This window comes from Castor canadensis, chromosome 7 (genome assembly GCF_047511655.1).
Source record: "Castor canadensis chromosome 7, mCasCan1.hap1v2, whole genome shotgun sequence".
Lineage (NCBI taxonomy): Eukaryota > Metazoa > Chordata > Mammalia > Rodentia > Castoridae > Castor > Castor canadensis.
In genome coordinates, this window is record NC_133392.1 from 152,719,448 (window position 1) to 152,738,659 (window position 19,212).

General features: G+C 47.2%; 1 protein-coding gene, 1 long non-coding RNA gene and 1 other non-coding gene across 4 annotated transcripts in view; 2 read left to right on the plus strand and 1 right to left on the minus strand.

The window, feature by feature from the left end:
• The window catches only part of LOC141424708 (uncharacterized), a 66,670-nt gene extending 61,910 nt beyond the window's left edge, over positions 1-4,760 (plus strand). The window contains exons 2-4 of the long non-coding RNA XR_012449556.1: positions 3,320-3,514; positions 4,034-4,207; positions 4,613-4,760. This is a non-coding gene — a long non-coding RNA (uncharacterized lncRNA). The remainder of the gene's footprint in view (positions 1-3,319; positions 3,515-4,033; positions 4,208-4,612) is intronic.
• The window catches only part of Kazn (kazrin, periplakin interacting protein), a 1,020,937-nt gene that overhangs the window by 676,791 nt on the left and 324,934 nt on the right, over positions 1-19,212 (minus strand). The gene's annotated exons all lie outside the window — the stretch shown is intronic.
• On the plus strand, positions 1,769-1,841 carry Trnav-aac (transfer RNA valine (anticodon AAC)). Its single transcript has one exon. It is a non-coding gene; the product is annotated as a tRNA-Val (tRNA).

Sequence of the window (19,212 nt, forward strand, 5' to 3'; positions counted from 1 at the left end):
TCTCCAGAGCCTTCCTGAGGTCAGGAAGGTGGTGCAGGTCTAAAAGCCTCTGTGAGTTCTGCACCTGTGATGGGTGGAGGGGGAGGGGAAGAGCATCATTAATGGAAGCAATGACTGCCTCGTGTCTAGGATTCTCACCTCCTCTGCCAAGGCTGATAACCCCAGACTCGCGCAATGAATGGGCTTCCTGCAGCTGGCCCCTGAACCACAGCCAGGCCATTGTGACCTTGCCAGGCCACCAGGGGAAGGGGATCGGATGTTCCTGAGACTGAAAGGGAAAGGCTTCTCACAGAGGGTTGGACAGTTAAAAGGGGGCACCTGGGGATATCATGTGCCCGTCTCTGTGCTGTGGCCACCGTCCCAGCTCAGCACAGTGAGGGCCTGTGCTGGGCTCCGTCAGCCACAGTGGGGAGGGAGGAGTGCACAATGTGCCTCCCACAGAACACTGGGCTCTGCGCCCCGGGGGCTCACAGCTGTGCACATCTGGGACAGACTGTCCCTGGGCAGGCACTGCACTAACAATCACAGCACCCCTTTAGGGTCTGATGCCTGAGGAGGGTGCAACCCTGAGGGCTCTGATGCACTTGGGTCTGGGAGCCGTCAATCACTCCTCTCTGAGCACAAACGACTTGCTTGTGTAGTCTTGGCTTCTTTCAAGTTGTGGCCTCCCCTTGGTTCATCTGCTTGGTAGGTCACCTGACCTGTCAATAACTTAGTGACCTTCAGGTCTCCCCACCTTTCTCTACCCTCCCATTACTGCTTCTCCCCTCTGCTTCATGGATTCAGAACTATTTTGCCTTTTGCTGTCAGAATCCAAACTCCAACACCAGCAGTAGACATTTTTTTGACCATTTATCATGCAGGTAGCAACTTTAGGCCTTCTTACTTCTATTAAGTCATTGAACTCTCTCATATTCCTGGAAGATGGTGACTTCCCACATTCCTGGAGAGATTCCAAGGACAAACGCAACTTGCATGAGGCTCTGCAGCCACAAAGTGGCAGAGCCAGGACTTCAGCCCAGCCTGGCCTGATGACAACCCCACCCGCTGCCAGGAGATCAAGCTCTTGAGTAATGAATTTAATATTCTGAGGCAGAGCAGCTCAACTTGCCAATGCACTGGGCGCTCCCTGATAAAGATTCTCCATTAAACAAATAGCAAGAGTCCCTCTCCCAGAATTATAGTTGAACTCCATCCTTAAAAAAAGGTAATAATATTGAAATATTCCTCAAAAAGTCATTTCAGTTCTGTAGGTGGCTCATCTCGAGATCCCGCAGGCTCTCCATCCCTTGTTGTTAAGCTTTTTATCTTTCCGTCTCTGTGTTTCATAGAAATTTCTAGGTTTACACCAATTTGTCTAATTTTTTAAAATATTTCTTGTCCTTTCCCCTTCTTTTTGAGGCTGTTTAAAAAAATAAAGACATATGCTACAGCCACGGTGGAACACGAGCAAGTAAGGATAAATCCTAGCAGAAGGGACCTGAGACATCAGGACGAGCTTTCTGAGGATTGATATAGCCTCCACCATGTCAATCACTGAGTTTGTCAATAATGGATTTTGTCTGTTGCAAGGACTCCAATTATACCATTTGGGCCAGGGGTGGGAAGGGTAGGAGTGGGTAAAGAAATAGAAGGCAGCCGGGCGCCCGTGGCTCACACCTGTAATCCTAGCTACCTAGGAGGCGGAGATCAGGAGGATCTCCAAAGCCAGCCTAAGGTAAATAGCTTGCAAGACCCTGTGCTGAAAAATTCATCACAAAGAAGGGCTGGCAGAATGGCTTAAGTGGTAGAGCACCTGCCTAACAAACATGAGGCCCTGAGTTCAAACCCCAGTGCTGCCAAAAAACCAAAAGGAAATAGAAGGCACTGTGTGTGTCTTTCTGGATCTTGCAAATGAATTCACAACAGGCTTCAGTAGGAAAGATGGGGAATGTTTCATGGGGAGAGAAATATTCTGTGCTATATCTACTACATGTGCTTTCCCACTTAATCCCCCGCCCATTCTTGGGGTGCACGCTATTATTTTTACCACTGTACCAATGATGAAGTGGAGGTTTGGTGTGCTTGATGAGGTTCCTGGTTCCAGAGCAAGATTTTAGGGACCTGAGGGAGAGCCAAAGTGGCTTCCTCCGCCATGTCTTAGCATGAGTTGAAGGCAGACTTCGGAGGCAGGGTGGCCACAGGGACTCCGCCTCCTTCCTCTGCTCCTCTTCTGCCCCTGTCTTCTCTTCCTTCGCCCTTGCTTGTAATTTCAGGGAGGACTTAGACCATTACTTCATTATTTAGAAGTTTGGGGGCAGTGAGGACAGGGTGTCTGTTTTCTGATACCAGTGTACATTATTAAAAATTCAGTGTGGTTGAAGTCACTCGGCTCATCTTTGGGAACACGAGGAGCAACAGGGTGATTTGTGATTACATTTGTTGCAAAAGACCATCCGCTAAATATAGGGTTGACCACCTCATCCTTCCTGAGCCCCCAGCATAGAAAAGAAGAAAGAGGTCTTGTATTCACAAGAGGGAACTCTGGGAATTGAGCTTAAAGAGCATTGGGCATTTTATTTAGGATCTAACGAGTGCAGACCCTTAAGGGAGGGAGAAGCTGGAACCAAGAGATTATAATTTACACAAGGAAGGAAAACCTAGCTTCCTTCCTGGGCTTAGAGTGTTCTGGCATTTTCTTATCTAGGGTAGGGCTACCTGTGATGATTCACAGGAGGCCCAACATCATGGCCACACTTTGGGGGCACATGGTTCAAGTGCTCCCCACTCGATTGAGCAAATTATTCAGTCTCTCATTGATTCAATATGCTTGCCCCAAAATGGACATGTTTTTCTCTAATTTACCAGGTTCTTAGGAAGATAAAATGATAACTTACATTTGTAGAGGATTTAGCCCAGTGTCACAAAGTGATCATTGTAAAAGTCACATCACACATCATTCGCTGGTGACTTCAGTTGCATCAGTATGACACAGATGGACAGAAGCATAGAGCAATCTGATTGCAAGTCAAATTGTCGCCCATTCCACACCCAGTGCAAGGTAGCAGAATTACCTGTGCTGTTCTATTATCAGTATCAGCGGTGAGTCTTCTCTTGCTGACCCAGTAAGTGTGACTGCATGACCATATAAACATGCATCAAAATTCACAAAACAAATCTCCTAGTACTGTACTTGGTGCTTAGTCATAAGGAGTGATGTGTTCCCACTCTAGGGGAGATCACTATGTACTTTACCGGCAATTTAAAGGACTGTGTTTTGACCATTTGATTTCTGAGCCTAACCTGAGTTCGTCATGGTCATCATTGCCCCTTTGCACAGGAGACCAATAGGGGGCTTCGACTTAAGTTGCCAACAAAAGCAACCTCTGCAAAACAACATGGAGATGAAGACTAGAAGCCCTGGAGTTGACCTCTGAAAACCCTGGGGCTGACCTCTGGGAGCCTCTTTCTGACTTTCTGCAGCTGTTGCCGAGAACTTCAAACACAGGCAAGGTGCCAAGCGCATCTTATTAGTGTGAGTTGCTGGATATAACAAAGTCTATCAAATTATTTGATAAAGATCTATTCATTACCCTTATCCAGCCCAAAGAAAAATATAATTGAAACATGGTCACATGCCATAATGGGCATGGGAATAAAACTTCTTCCTTTTCCCCTAATTAGAAAACCAGGGGCTTAGAAAAATGCACACAGGCAGATTAGATAGAAGACAGATTTTAGTTTTTTTTAGGTGGGGAGTCTTTTTTGAGGGTCTTGCCTGTTGAGATATTTTATAAACTCCAAAAATGAAATGGCTTACACCAAAAATAGGTGCTGCCCCCCTATTACAGGAACATAATGACTCTTTGCCCATAGAAACCACTTATCAAATGTTGGCAGGTGTTCAGTGTTGATAACAGCTGTAGACTCTGTACACCTGCATGTGGCTGTCTAGTTAGTGAAGGGTCCATGAAATCAAAGAAAGCCCACTGATAAGAAAGCCTACTTTGTATGTCAAAGAGCTCTCTCTCTCTCTCTCTCTCTCTCTCAGCAGTGTGGGGAGGGAGGATAAAAGAGGCTGCAGTATGGGCAGGAGAAAGTCCCAGAATGCAGACCAGAAGGAGGATGGGCAGTGGCCTCCCTGATCTAGAAGTTTCCATTTCACACAGAGACGAGAGAAGAAGGAACAGAGTGCCACCAAAATCTCCACTGGAATTCACCGGAAAGGGTGAGGCCACCACCTGCCGGAAGCCCCCGTCTCTCCCTTCTGCACCTCCCCTCCTCTTTTTTTCTTTATGTCTTGTTTCAAAATGTGAATAGTCCTAGGACCAATTAACCCAGATCAAATGACAGTGGGAAATGCCTCTCTGTGATCATGGTTCTGAAATCCTGTGTTGGGTTGTTGTGGTTTGAATCTTAAATGTCCCTGAAGGCCTGTGTGCTAAAGTCTTTGTCACCAGCCTCTGGAGCTTTCTGGGAGGTTGTGGAACCTTAGGAGGTTCCTAAGGAGGTGGTGTCTGGTGGAAGGAAGTTTGGTAATTAGGCATGTGCCCTTGCCTTGAAGGGGCTTTCAGGACCCTGGTTTTGTGTCTCTCTCTCTCTCTCTTTCTCCCCCCCCCCCACCGGCCTCCAGGAAGTGAACAGACCTCCTCCACCATGTGCTCCTGCCAGGAGATGACAGAACTATTCAGTGGAAATGGCTGGAACTCTGATTCCCAAGGGCAACAATGTTCTCCACTGACCACCATGACATTGTGAAATGATCAGGAAATAAACCTTTATTGTGCTAAGCCCTGGTGGCATTTGTTGAAATGACCAACATGACATAATCCTAACTAATAAAACAATTGTTATTTTTATAGCCATACCCATCAGGTGTGTCTGAGGATGGAAGCTTTGGAACCCTCGCAAGAACCTATGTCATAGATCCTCTCACCGTCCCCACTCTACAGGTGGGGAAACTAAAGCTCAGGGAAGTTTCCAGAACTTGCCCAAACCAGAGAGAGAAGAATGATGACTCTGAGCACAAACAAAGGGGGAAGAAAAAGTGTCAAAGTAAAGACAGGACTGAGTTTAACTGAAGAAAGACTTAGGGACAGAAGCTTTTTGGCGGTGGATTGGGCACAGGCTTCAGCAGCAGAGAGATGCAGGGTGCCAACACTGTGCTGTGTCTAAGCCACTCACATCCCTGACTCTGTGCCTCCTGCCAAGACATTTGACTTCTTCAAGCTTCTGTTTCATCACCTGAAGTGTGGGGCTGAGGCCATGTGCCCCCCCTGTGTGTGGGGAGGACTAAGGGAATGAGGGCTCATTGTTCAGTTCAAGGCTGGACTCATGGCTGGTCTTGAGTGAACACCAGTCTTCTTCCTGCATATCTAGGAGTCATTTAAAAAATTATAATTGAGGGCTGGAGGAATGGCCCAAGTAGCAGAGCACCTGCCTAGCAAGTGTGAAGCCAAGAGTTCAAATACCAGTACTGCCCCCAAATTTAATTGATATATAATACTTGCACATATTTCTGAGGTATGATGTGGTATTTCAATACATGTACACAGTATGTAGGGATCATATCAGGGTAATTGGCATATTTATCACCTCAGACATTTATCATTTCCTTGTCTTGGGAGTATGCAATATCCTCTCCTAGCTATTTGGAAATACACAATTAAGTGTTGTAGCCAAAGTCGTCCTCCTTGCTACAGAACGGAAGTTATTCCTTCTATCCAACTGCACCCCATTCATGTCAGGAGTCACTTTTGATGATGGAGGAGCATCAGGGGCGAGTGAGAGCCCCTGTCATCTGTGCTCACAGGTCCCAGTTTGTACACAAGGGGCTTTAACTGGAACCCACCAGAGATGCAGCTGGTGGCTCCCATGGTCCTCAGCAATGCCAAGGGATGTCAACCTCATCCAAACCAGAGCTCTGGTCACCAGATGCTTTTCTCTGGGGTCCTGGCCTTGATCCTTTCCACCTCTTTCTCCTCCTCGTCCTCGTCCACCTTCTTCTTCTACTTCTTCTTTTTTTTTTTTTTAGTACTGGGGATTGAACTCAGGGCAAGCACTGACTGAACTACTAGGCAAGCACTCTTCCACTTGAGCCACACTCTGAGTCCTTTTGTTCGTATTTTGTTTTTCAGATAGGGTTCTTGCTAACTGCTTGACTAGTGTTCAACTTGTAGTCCTCCTGACTCCCTCCCAAGTAGCTGGCATTATAGGTGTGGCCACCGTGTCCAGCGCCTGGGTTTTTTCTAATGTCTTCATGTACTTCATGCAGACTTACTGAGCTCACACCCCACACCAGCTCCATACCAGGGGATGCAGTGCTGAGCCAGGGGACAGACACCTGCTCTTGGGGGTCCTATGTTCTCCCAGGTGTGAAGGCAGCAGATAGCAAATACACAAACCAATGGGCACTTGCTGGGAAAAATCACCAAGGGAATGAATGTGGGTTATGAGAGAATCGGTGGCATCAGTGGGGAGTCCATGAACTCCACACTGTGTTCCATCAGTGGTGACCTTGAACTAATGCTTGAAGGATGAGCACGAGTCAGCCACATTTCTGGGGAGGTTGTTCCAGGTGGAGGGAACAATGTGAGATAAGACCCTGGGGTAGGAAGACTTTGGCACGTTTGAGAAATAGAAAGGAGTCCAGGACAATTAAAAGGACAGTGATATAAGTTAAGCTTAAAATCACTTACTCTTTCCTAAGATAAGACCTGGAAAAATGTGTCCTTACTTTTACTTCAGCCTATAGAGAAAGCCATGTTACTAAGCTTCTGTTGTAGGCAGATCAAGCTGGGAAGTGTGAGCTCCCTGTTATCCGTCGCTCGTTATTAGTGAGGTAACACACCTGAACACAGGATATTTAAAACTCCATGTCCGTCCTATTGACTGAAAAAAAAAGCCAGTGAAGACCTTCCTTGGAAGCATCTGGAGCCTTAAAAAATAATTTCCAGCTTAAAAAACTCACATAAAGTCATATTGTAAGGAAGGCAGGTAGAAATGCATAATGTCAACACAGGAAGGGGTGGTGGAGTCCCTCTCACTGTTGACTCTGTTGGGTCTGGGCTCCCCTCTGGCCGGCTGGGCTGCTCTCCTTTACAGACAACTATCTAGCAGGTGAAGGACCTCGAACCTTCCCACACAGCCTGCCCTAAAGATCCAGGAAGAACTTCCTGTGATGCCTGGATTTCTCTGAACTCATGTCAGTCAGCTTTCTGTGTCTGGAACAAAATATCTGAGATAACCAGCTTAGAGGTGAAAGAGCTCATGGTTTCAGTCCATGGTGGGGCTGAGGTAAGGCAGAATACTATGGTAGGGAGCCTGTGGTGGAGGAGGCTTCAGCAGCAGAGAGAGAGAGAAAAGAAGAGAAGAGGAGGGGAGGGGAGGGAGGAGAGGGGAGGAGAGGGGGGAGGGGAGGGGAGGAGAGATGGGAGAGATGAGAGAGAGACAGAAAGGAGAGAGGGGGAGACAGGAGAGAAAAAGAGATGAGAGATGGGGAGGGAGGGAGGAAGAGAGAGAGAGAGAGAGAGAGAGAGAGAGAGAGAGAAGATATAGCTCACAAGGGCACATCCCCAAGGACCCACTCCCTTCAACTCAGTTTCCATCAAGTTATGAACCCATCAATGCATTAATCCATTGATGAAATCAGCGGCCCCATGATCCTATCAAATCTCAAAAGCCCTTCCTCTGAACACTGCTGCAGTGGGGACCAAGCCTTCAAAACAAGAGCCTCGGGGGGACATTCAGATGTAAACTGTAACACCACCTGTGATCGGCTTGGCAATGGCAGTGTTGCCATGCTGTGGGTGGAGTCCTGAGAACCTCCATGAAGAAGGACCCAGGGTTATTTCAAGGAGTCACACAACACATACGACACCAACTTATGGCTCAGTGCTAGGGCTAGACCCTTTCTTCATTACCAGTGGCTTTGGGTTCACGTGGGACAGGTGGAAGGGAAACCATGATCTAGCTTCTGGGTACAGGTTATCTTTACCCTGCCTTAGATTTCTCCTTCTTCACCTTTTACCCATAATGCATTGAGTATCTTGAATATTGACTGATTGCCGTTCTCTGCACGTTCCATTTTATTGATTGGCCCCAAGGAAAAGTCCTGGATGTTACTTCTATGTGTCTTAAAATCCTCCATCTTCATGTCTGAAGCAAAGAGCATGTGTAGCAGGAATGTGGGTACAGAGCTTGGGAGGTTTTAGGTAAAACACCCTGATTAGCATAAAACCCATGAAGCTAATATTTTCTGCTTATGTTGGAGGAAATTTGGACATACATGAATTGTATAAAGGAACCTGTTGTTAAATGTCAGTAATGTTTATTAATGATGACATAAAAGAATGTCAGAAGGGTGGTTAACTGTTAGGAATTGTATCTAAGAAATATTTTTAAGCAACCTGTATGCGAGGCAGAGCTGTTTTCGTGCTTTTGTACTACTTGTAGCTGTAAAAGGGATGGTATTAAGTTAAACCCATGGGCAAGTGTGGGAAGAACAAGCAGTGTCTGCCAATAGCGAGTCCATTTTCCTTCCTTGGTGTCTGTTCCTGTTTCTCGTAAGACAAGAGGTGAGATGCGCACTTCTTTCACTCTTAGGGAATCATAGACACCATTGTGTCTTATGGCTCAAAATGTAGCTGCTCCCGCTGGCCAATCAGAAAACTGCCTTCCTATGGCCAGACTCACGGGATCAAAGGTAATGTCATGGTTTGCATCTTAAACATCCCCCAAAACTCATTTGTTACAGTCTGATGATGCTATTGGGTATTGGGGGGTGGTAGCAACTTTAGCGGGGGAGCCTAGTTAGAGGAAGTTGGGGACATGTCCTTGAAGGGGATATCGGGAACCCTGCCCCTTCCTTTCTTTTTGCTTCCTGGCCACCATGAGGTGAGAAGTTTGCTTTACCACACACTCTCTACCATGATTTTCTGCCTCACCGCAGGCCCCAAAACAATGGAGCCAAGTGACCAAGTGCACTGAAACCTCTGAGACCACGGGCCAAAATAAGTCTTTCCTCTTTTAAGTTGGTTTTCCAAGGTATTTTGTCACAGAGATGTAAAACTCACTACCATAGGTAGGTGTAGAAATCTAAGCCAATCCAGTCAGATCTGTGAACGAGACTCTTTTTCTTCTAGGGAAGCTCACTGGGTCCTTGTTTCCACTCAGGGAGCACCTGTGTGACAATGAAGACACCACTGTACACAGCAGGCTCAGAAGTGGGGAGACTCAGACTCTGGTCATCCCTTGAATGCCTGGACCCCGCTGTACTGGATTTACACTTTGAACTTCCTGGCTATGTGGCGCAGTACACTCCAAGTTAGCCAATCTGGGTTGTTTGCTCTCATTTCTCTAAGGAATTCAGTGTCTGTCCTGATGTTCTTGGAACTATTTTTCTTCTAGCCAAAAGTTCACGTAGTCAGAATTTTCTTTTTGATGAACAGGGTTTGGGTTTGGTTACAGAAAAACCAAACTGTAGAGACAAAGAGACCCATTTCCATTCTTTATTGGAGCAAAGCCAGCTTCCCCAAAACATAATGGTATAAAACACAACTGTGCTCTGTGTTCACGGATGCTGTGGGTTGGGAATTCAGACAGACACAGTGGCGATGTCGCTGTGTGTGATGTAACCTCTGATGATCTATGAGAGGTCTCAGCTGGCAAGACATCACTCATAGGAGGGCCGGGTCCCTGGCCAGGGAGGAGACAAACAAGACCAAGGCTGGGCTCAGCTGGGGATTTGTAGAGTGTCTCCATATGGGCAGCCTGGGCTTCCTCACAGCATGGAGGCCTTGGCGTTGCTGGACTTCCCACACGGCAGCAAAGTCTCCAAGAGAGAACGTCCTCTCATGAACAAGGTGGAAGCTGTCTGTCCATTCAGTGGTGGCCTCATGTAGCACCACTTCCCTCACACTTACAAGCCTTCTCTGGCTCAAGAAGGGGACACAGACACCCCCCCACACATGCACAGAACTTGTCCATGGGAAGAGCGTCAAAGGATTTGGAGCCATGTTTTTAAAAACACCACAAGGCCTCAGACATGACACATGTGGCACTTCCTCTCTCACACTTCCCTGTCTGCACATACTTCTCTCATCTCTGTCTTTCTAACTAGTTCCTCTTCATCCTCCAAGGCTCTGTAGCTGGGGTGCCTCCCACAGAAGTCCTTTGCTCTGCTGCACCCCCACCGCTGCTGGCTTTTGTCACTCTTCCACACATTCTAGACATCCTAAGGAGTAGACACCGTACTTCTTACTGTTTTAATTACTATTTTGGCTCCCGGCATATAGCAGATGCTAAAAATTTATATTTAGTGAAAATGTCCAACGTTCTTACTTTGCAAATGAGAAGGTGCCAGCCCTGAAAGAGAAGTACATCGTTTAAAGCCACATGATTCATGGGCAGGAGCCGAGCGCCCTTGGCTCCTGTCTGGAATTCTCCTGGGACTCCCATTACACCACCATGAACGTAAAGTGCCACATGGTGCTCAGAAGGGTGTGTGTGCAGGGCGAATGAACACCAGCACGTCTGCGCAGTCAGCTTCTGCCTGTAAAACTCTGGCTTTCCAAACTTGCTAATTTGGGATGCTTTTAGTCCTGGGAAGAAACCACAGTAGATTGAGAGTGGCAGTTTACATTTAGGGAAATGAGCATGGTGGTGGTAGAGTTCACGCCTCATTAGGTTACGCATTTTGTAGGCAGGCTCGGTGTCTTCAGCTAAAACAGTGCTGCAAACACAACCGGCTCCCATGCACACCTGAGGGCCAGATGTTGACATGCAGATGTGCACAGGGACTGCCGCCAGGAAAAAGAGAGAGAGAGAGAGAGAGAGAGAGAGAGAGAGAGAGAAAGGAGAGCTGTGGTTTTGGAAAGGCTGTAGGAGAACATTCTTTATGTCTCACAAATCTGCCACAAATATGAAGTGACATGACAGTCACCAAGAAACCTAAAAACTGTGAACCACATGAGGCTGTGCACACAACCAGGGTGGCTTTGTGTGATGTGTACAGATCACCAAGAACTTTCTAGCACGAGTACTTCTTTATTTGTTGAAGCACCACATGAATTGAATGTTTTCAAGTGTCAAGTCAGAAGAAATTAGTGCTGGACTCTCTTGACCTTTTTAGTGTGATCCAACGCTGACTTATCCACACCCTCATTAGCTTTTCAATAGGGTAGCCACCCCTTTCTGCAAACTGTCCCCTGAATTGCTCATTTTTCTGGCTTTAAAGTTATCTTAACTTTTTTTTTTTTTTTTTTTTTGGAAATGCTTGGGGTTGAACTCAGGGCCTCACACTTGCTAGGCAGGTGCTCTACCACCTGAGACACTCCTCTAGTCCTGTTTTGTGTTGAATATTTTCAAGATAGGGTCTTGTGAACTATTTGCCTGGGCTGGCTTCAAACTGCAAACCTCCTGATCTCAGCCTCCTGAGTAGCTGGGATTACAGGCATGAGCCACCAGTGCCCAGCTCAAAATTCTCTCGATTTCTAAAGAAAGTTCTGCCCACTTCCAGCCCAATCAAATAAAAGTGCTAGTCTGCCTACTAAGAATTCTAGGATCACTAAAACAAATTCATACATATTTTAAAAGGCTACATTAAAAAATAAAAACTTACAGCTCCTTCTAAGAGCTTGCTTTTTTCTCTAATCACAAATATTTTTGTCTAGTCTTCTTTCACATGCAGTAGACTAAGACAAAATTAAAAATCTGTCAGCATCCTAGGTGGGTAAGGAAGTGCACAAACCAGAAACTTTCTGCACTGTTTACCGCAGTATAAATTGGTAAAAGCCTCTTTGGAAAGTGACTCGGCATGAGCTCCTATGTTTTAAGATATGCATTTCTTGGGACATCTAGAAGGAATTTTGCATCACTATGCTGGGAGAGACAGTGGACCACCAGGACAGCTTCCACTAACAGGGAAGTCCACTCACACAGCACTGCTGAGAAAACAGCCGGATGGATGAACCCTGTTCTACGATTTCATTTCCATAAAGCTTATGACCTTGCAAAATGAAAGCCACATTTTTAGAAGATTTACATACTGGGTAAAACTATAAAGAACAGCAAAGTACTCACAGCTCTCAAATTCAAGGTTACTTTGGCTGAGGGAGAAAGAGGAACACAAGGGGAACTGGAAATATTCCATCCCTCCTGACCTGCGTGATGGGAGTTTGTTTTATCTTCATTAATTTTTTTTGGTAGTATTGGGGTTTGAACTCAGGATCTCACACATGCTAGGCAGGGGCTCTACCTATTGAGCTACACACCCAGCCCTTTTGCTGTAGTTATTTTTTTTACTAAGATCTTGCATTTTTGCTTGGGTCAGTCCTGCACTGTGAACCTCAAACCTATGTCTCCCAAACAGTATGAATTACAGGTGCACACCAGCACCTCCAGCTCGTTTGTCAAGATGGGGTCTTCCCAACTTTTTGCCTGGGGTTGGTTTTGAGCCTTGCTCTTCCCGATCTTTGCCTCTTCAGTAGTCAGGATTACAAGTGTGAGCCACCATGCCAGCCTTGTTTTACCTTACTCTTTTTTTTTCTTGTAGTAAAGATAGTAAAGTTTATTAGGAAAAACATTTAGTATAACAGGATAAAATGGGGAAGAATGGAAAAAAGTACCATTTCCTGCCCCCATGCAGGAGCAGGGAGCAGAGATACCTTTGCTCTTATGCCTTTCAGAGGTATATAGTATTTCTTATGTTTCATAACTTCTAAAACAAAAATTGCAAAAGTTATATGGGGAAATCCTTAAACATTTGGAACATTTAGGATAATGTAGCTTTAATATATTGGGTGCTCTTAAAAATTAATAAGAAAAAGGCCAATGGCCTAAATAACATATGAGAAAAGTTACGAAATGGCAAGAAATAAGAACAAAACTATTTTTAATCTATCAGATCAGTAGAGAATAAAAATAGTGGTGATGCAGCTGGGTGCTGGATGCCGGCTGCATCACCTGAAATCCTGGCTATTTGGGAGGCTGAGATTAGGAAGATGGAGGTTTGAGGCCAGCCCAGGCAAATAGTTCTCAAGACCCCCATCTCCAAAATAACCAGAGCAAAATGGATTGGAGGTGTAGCTCACACAGTAGAGCACCTGCTTTGTAAATGAAAAGTCCTGAGTTCAAACCCCAGTCCCACCAAGAAAGTAAATAAATAAAACTAGTGAGGATGCTTACAATTGGAGAGGCAGGCTCAGCACTGGTGGAAGTGTGAGGGCCACACGTTTTCTTCGAGGCGTTGGCACAACGTGGAGAGAATCGTCAACTATTTGTAGACTATGACCCAACAATTCTATTTCCAAGACTCTACCTCAAAGAAATAATGGGACAAGCCATTGCTCAGGGATTGCTGTTCCCGAATGTTCATTGCAGGATTGCAATCACAGTGAAAAATGTGAAACTGCTGAAGTGTTTAATTTGGGACTGGCTAGATAAATGATGTCACTTCGTGCAAGGGAATAATATGAACATATTAAAATTATGATAGAACCCCCTCTTTATTGATGCAAAAAGATGCAGAAGACGTTAAGTAAGGACTGCAGTGATGACTGCAAAGGCACCATTCTGCAAAAGATGTGTGTGGTGTGCTCCTGAACAACCAAGCCTCACCCTCCCTGTCTGGATAAAAGCCAAATCCTTCTGATTACTCCTCTGCCCTTGCCTTCCTGTAGTCCGTTTTCAACCCAGTCACTAGAACAAACCTTTTCAAACACTAGTTGGATCAACCTACTCTGTAAAGAATGCTCCCACTTCCTCCATCCCACTCAGAGTGAAAGCCTACATGCAAAGCCATGCAGGGCCCCACACCATCTACACTCACTCCCTGACACCACTGCTCATCTGCCAGCACCCTCCCTCCTACCTGCTCACCCTTCCCCGGCCACTGGGCTGTCCTGTTCTCCACCAGTCCTCACTTCCCTATTTACACCTGCCCCAGGGCCTTTGCACTTGCTACTCTCTCTGCTCTTCCTCCTAAAAGGCCCTAGTATAAACCACCTCCTCAGTGAGTCCTTTCCTGAACCTTACACCAATGTTCTCTACTCCCTTCCTGGTGTTCATCATCCCCAAACACTCATCACCCTTTCTATGGTCCACAGAAGGAATTTAGTTCCTTTGTCACCTCCTGTTACTACATCAGCACTCTGAGGGCAAAGAGTTATTTGTTTTGCTCCCCGTAGTATCCCCAGAGGCCAGAACAGTACTTGGCACACAGTAAGCCTCAATAAACATTTACTGAACGATTCAATTACAAAATTGAAGAAGGAAGAGGAAGAAGGTAATTTTAGACAGTGAAATACATATGGTAAAGAGTGGGCTGGAGTGTCCCTGTGGAGCCAGGCAGGCAGGTCACCTCTCTGTAGGAAGTAGCAGAGCAGCTTCTCTGGCATTTGGCATTTGAACAAGATCCAACGAGAAGCAGCAGCCAGGCACCCAAGACCTGGGGCAAAAAGGTTCCAGGGGACGAGAACAGAAAGAGCCAGTGTCCCAAGGCAGGGAGCACCCAAAGGTGTTCAAGGGTGGAGGAGGGGCGCGTCTGGCGAGAGTGACCTTTTCTCTACAATAGTGAGATGGTGGGTGGTTTTTAACGATTATTTTTCTTGGTTTAATTGCTGCTTCTACTGCTTCATCAGTGGACATTGCACACTGAACGTGGGAAGCTCATGCACTGAGGCAGGTGGGGAGGCCCTGGTCTCCGTGGGCCCCATGCAGCTGGTGACTGTGATCTTGGGTGAGGAAAGGCCACCTGCCATCTGTAAGATGAAGACATCAGCGCTTCTTCCTGTCTGCTCTGAAACTCGCCCAGCTGCCTCTCAGCCTCCCATTCTCCCCTCCTTTCCCTTCACCTTCAAGCTCAAAGCCGATCTTAAACTTACACAGAGGTAAATGCGCTGCCCCCAGCACCAGCTTCAGACACATGGTGTCCTAGAGCAGGAAATGATTTTCTCATTATTTTTACTTGTTTCTTTTTGTGGTGGTGAGGACACTTTACATGAGATCCAATCCGTCCTCACAAAATTCTGAGAGCACCATTCAGTATCGTTAACTGTGCAAACTCTAGCATGGTGTCGGCTTCTTCTCTCTCCCAACCTCACCTGCATCTGTGGCCTGAGCTAGAGAGGAGCAAGAGTGAAGTCACGCTAAACCCAAGGCCAGCGAGCCTTTTGCGCGTTCCAAATGAAGAGGTTTAATATGTGTGAAGAAGTTACAGTAAATCACCGCGTTCCCCTCTGTCCCCAGAGACAGGTGGAGAAAAGATAGAGGAAGGAAGGTTGGCCTTCTGCCTGGGGGAAGGGACAGGGCGGGACAGGGAGCTGCTGGCCCACAGAGCACAGGAGCTCAGTGCGTCTTCAGGTGCACGCAGGTGGCCTGGGGACAAGAGAGGGACAAAGTCGCTCTCAAAGGAAAGGGCAGGAGCGGGATGCTGAGTTTCTGGAGAGCCCAAGAGGAAATGTGCTTACAAACCGAAGGAAACAAAACAGAAGAGACACCTGGGCGTGTGTGTGGTGGCAGTGTGGGGACAGGTATTTTTGAGTAATATGGCAGAAAGCCCATGGACCATGTGACAGGCCATTCACTCATCTGACGTCCAGTGCGGGGTCCTGCTGTCCCTTACGCTCTGCTGTCACATCAAATCATGGGAAAAGTATGCCACCCACTTGTGTAGGTTGGTGACACGCTCTACTCGCTTGTGTGTGGGGCCCGGTGTGAGTGTGTTTGGGAGCTAGAGGACGGCCTGAGTCAAACCTGAGCCGACCAGGTACAGAAGGGTTGCCTAAGGAAGCTAGTTATGGTTTCAAAGTTAGTGGGCTCTGGGGACATGGGGCCAGCCACAAGCTCAGGTTCAGGTGAGTCTGGCATCACTGCGCCTGGTTTGCATCACACGTGACCCTAGGGTCTGAAGGCTCGCTCTGCTGAGCTGAGCCATCTCTGAAACAGTCTGCTGTATGCTCCAGTCTTCCTCCCCCTCCGCCCCTGCCATGGTTTGGGTATGGAGTGTTCCCAGAAGGATGCACTGTAGACCTTCAGAAGGTGGGCTGGTGGGGAGTCCTTAGATCACTGGGGACAATGTTGAAACTAGGGGACCCAGTCTCCCCTGCCATCTACTCCTCTCCCCTCTCTCCCCCACCCCCTTTCCCTCTCTCCAGCTGGAGATGTGACTATTTCTCCACTATATTGCCATCTGCCACCCTCACTAAAGGCCAAATCAGTAAGACTCCCCAATTTGGACTTTGAATCTCCAAACTGTGACTAACTAAACCTTTCCTCACTTAGTAAGTAGCCTGTGTGGGGTATTTTGTTATAGCTATGGAAGGCTGACTAATATATTTCCCTGCCATCATCCAAACACATGCCCCCAGGGCAGACGCCCCATCTGTCTTGTCTACTGGTACCGTCCTAGTTGGCACCAAGACACTACTCACTAAATAGTTGTCACTCAACTACATGGATATGATTATCCATGTAGTTGTTTTCAGAGGTTTCTCTTTGTCTCCCACTTTGAGAAACCATGACCATGTTTGCTGGAAGGTCATTGTTCATGGTGTCCTTTGTTACCTTGGCTGGACTCACCCTCGAGACATCCTCTGACAGCCTCTCTGAGTTTACTCTGGTGTTTCATTCAGACGATGGTTTTCGGGGTCCTATAGGCTCCATTCCTTACGATCTGCATCAAGGAACAGGCGTGCTACCCGTTTAGCCATGTGTTTTGTCTCTTGTTTGGACAGATTACAATCTTTGGATTTATTTCCTTCTCCACTATTTACGATTGTGTTTTGAGAGTAGGAGTAAGACACAGCTTCAGAGAGAACTGCATCTTCTGGCCCTAGGAACATGGGGGTGCTGCCCACGCTTTCTGGAGAGCGTCTTTGAGAAGAGACATGAGGCAGTGACAGGTTAGAAGGTAGGGTGGGGTCATGCCAGGCCACCGATTTGTGAGATCAGCTCTGCAGGTTCACTGCAGCTGCTTTATGTAAGAACCTCAGATGGTTTTCTGCAAGTGAGGAGGGCTGGCACACTGCAGGAATGAGCAAACAGGTAATAAAAAGCATGGATGCTTGCTTTCAAAAAGGTGGAGTATTTTTAAAAGATAGGTGTTATGAAAAGCAAGTTCTGGTTTTCCTTTTTCTTATGCTGGGGATTGAACTTGGAGCCTTGCACTTGCTAGACAGGTGCTCTACCCCTTGAGTCACACCCCCCCCAACCCGCTTTTTGATTATTAGTTATTTCTGAGATAGTGTCTTGGACTTTTGGCCAGAGCTGACCTTCATCTATGACCTTCCTACCTACACTCCTGGGATTACAGGAGCGATACACAGTGCCTGGCCTGTAAGTTCCATTTCCTGACTCATGTCAGGAATTCCAAGTTTCTTTCAGTGGTCAAGAGAATACTTTTCTGCTTCTAGAATCCCCCCTCCTCTTCACTGTTGTTTTGGTCAAGTCTCTCTCTGAGTGACCTGAAGTGTGAAGAGTGGACTCCAACCCCATCCCCAGGGAGCAGAAGGATTCAGTGAGCAAAAGAAAGGGTGCACTAGCTTGCAGGAAACCTGGAGGGACTACTTGGTGGAGACCTGAAGCTTGCCCCTTCTACTGTCATAAATAACAATTTTCTATAATAACTTAATCTGCTCTGTCTTCCAAATAAGATGTGCAGTTAAGAGCTCTATTTGGTCCCTTAACCCAAAAGACCAAGCAAGGATTTCAAGGTCAGTAGCAGAGAGACCCATGGCTAGAGAGGGGTAAGGAGGGTGACCAGGCTTCCAGGGCCCTTGAAGCCACTGATGGAACGACCACCAATGGCTCCCTGCAATCCCGCCCTGAGAGAACCAGCGGAGCTGTGCAGTAAACACATAGCTGGTAGGACCCAGGGTTCTGGGTTCTAATCCTGGTTCTTCCACTTCCTGAACTTGTGACCTCTCTACTTACATGTCTCTTGTACCTGCCAAATGCTGGGGACAAAGAGGTTGTCCCATCCAAGGTTGCTGGGACCATCCAACAAGATGAGGACACTGTGGTGACCCAACTCTACGCCACGTGTATTCCCCATTTAGTCAGTTCTGGGGTTCAGCAAGTAGCCTTTGTGACTTCACTTAATTTCCATACCCACCTGGAGGCAGTGCCGCTGGGCTTCCCGCTTTGCAGATGATAATAGAAGGTTCAAAGGACTCAGATAAAACAAAGGCAAAGTCTTGCTGTGGTCACAGCCCTGGTTTGGTGGGTGGGATTCGCACTCAGGAAGTGGAAGTCCATGATGTCCCTGACCACAACCCTGGCCATGGAAAGCCCTGCGTCCACAGAAATGGAGCATCCTCAAATGCCACAGAGCTGTCCCCAGTGCAGCTGGGCCTCCAATAAAGGCCCAGGTGAGGAGAGAGGGCAGAGCTGTGGCCCAGAAAACATTTTGAGATTCCAGATTTGAAGAATTCTGTGGTTTTCCAAGCAGTAGAACCATGGACTTATGCAGGGGCTGAATTTGCGGTCACTTCTCAGCAGATCCTTGAAGTGGCAGTGGGGACGCTATGCTGCCAAAGCCTGGTTACTCCTTTATTTGGGGCTCTTGGGCCTGGCAGATGTTTCATCCTCATCAACCATCACCAGCCCACCCAGAGTGCTAAAGAGCAGAAAGAGAAACCAAGCAGGGCCACATGGTGGAAGAGGACACAGAGGCAGAATCCAGCCAGTGCCCTGTGTCTACTGCACACCCTGGGGTGAGGGAGGTGCTTCATCTACTCAGAGGATTGCAGCTTGCCATATGCCCCTGTCTAACCACACAACGGTGCCACAGGACATGGGAGGTCCCAATTCTAGGGACACATCCAGGCCCAGATGTCCCCTCTGTCTTCCCAGAGAAGACACATTGCGTGTTGGCTACTGACACAGTCCTGGGATCCCAAAGTTTCATCCTCCCATTTCCCCTACCTCCCCACTCCAAGTCCAGGCCTCTCAGTCTCAGGCCCATATGCCGATCACCAGGCCATCCATCTCCCCTGTCTCTAAGGCTAAATCTCATCAAGCTGAGGTTTTGAGAGAAAGAACGGCAACCTGACCATCAGGGATGTTTGCCCAAAGTTCCATGGGTGTCCTCTACTATGATGTACAATGCAGTCTTAGCCTCAGTGCTGCAGACAGTTGGGGACACTTGGAGATAGCTAGGGATGGTTGCTAACCCGTGAATGATGTCACACTTAGCAGAATCCCTGGTCTCTCCCCCTCTTCCCCTAACACCTA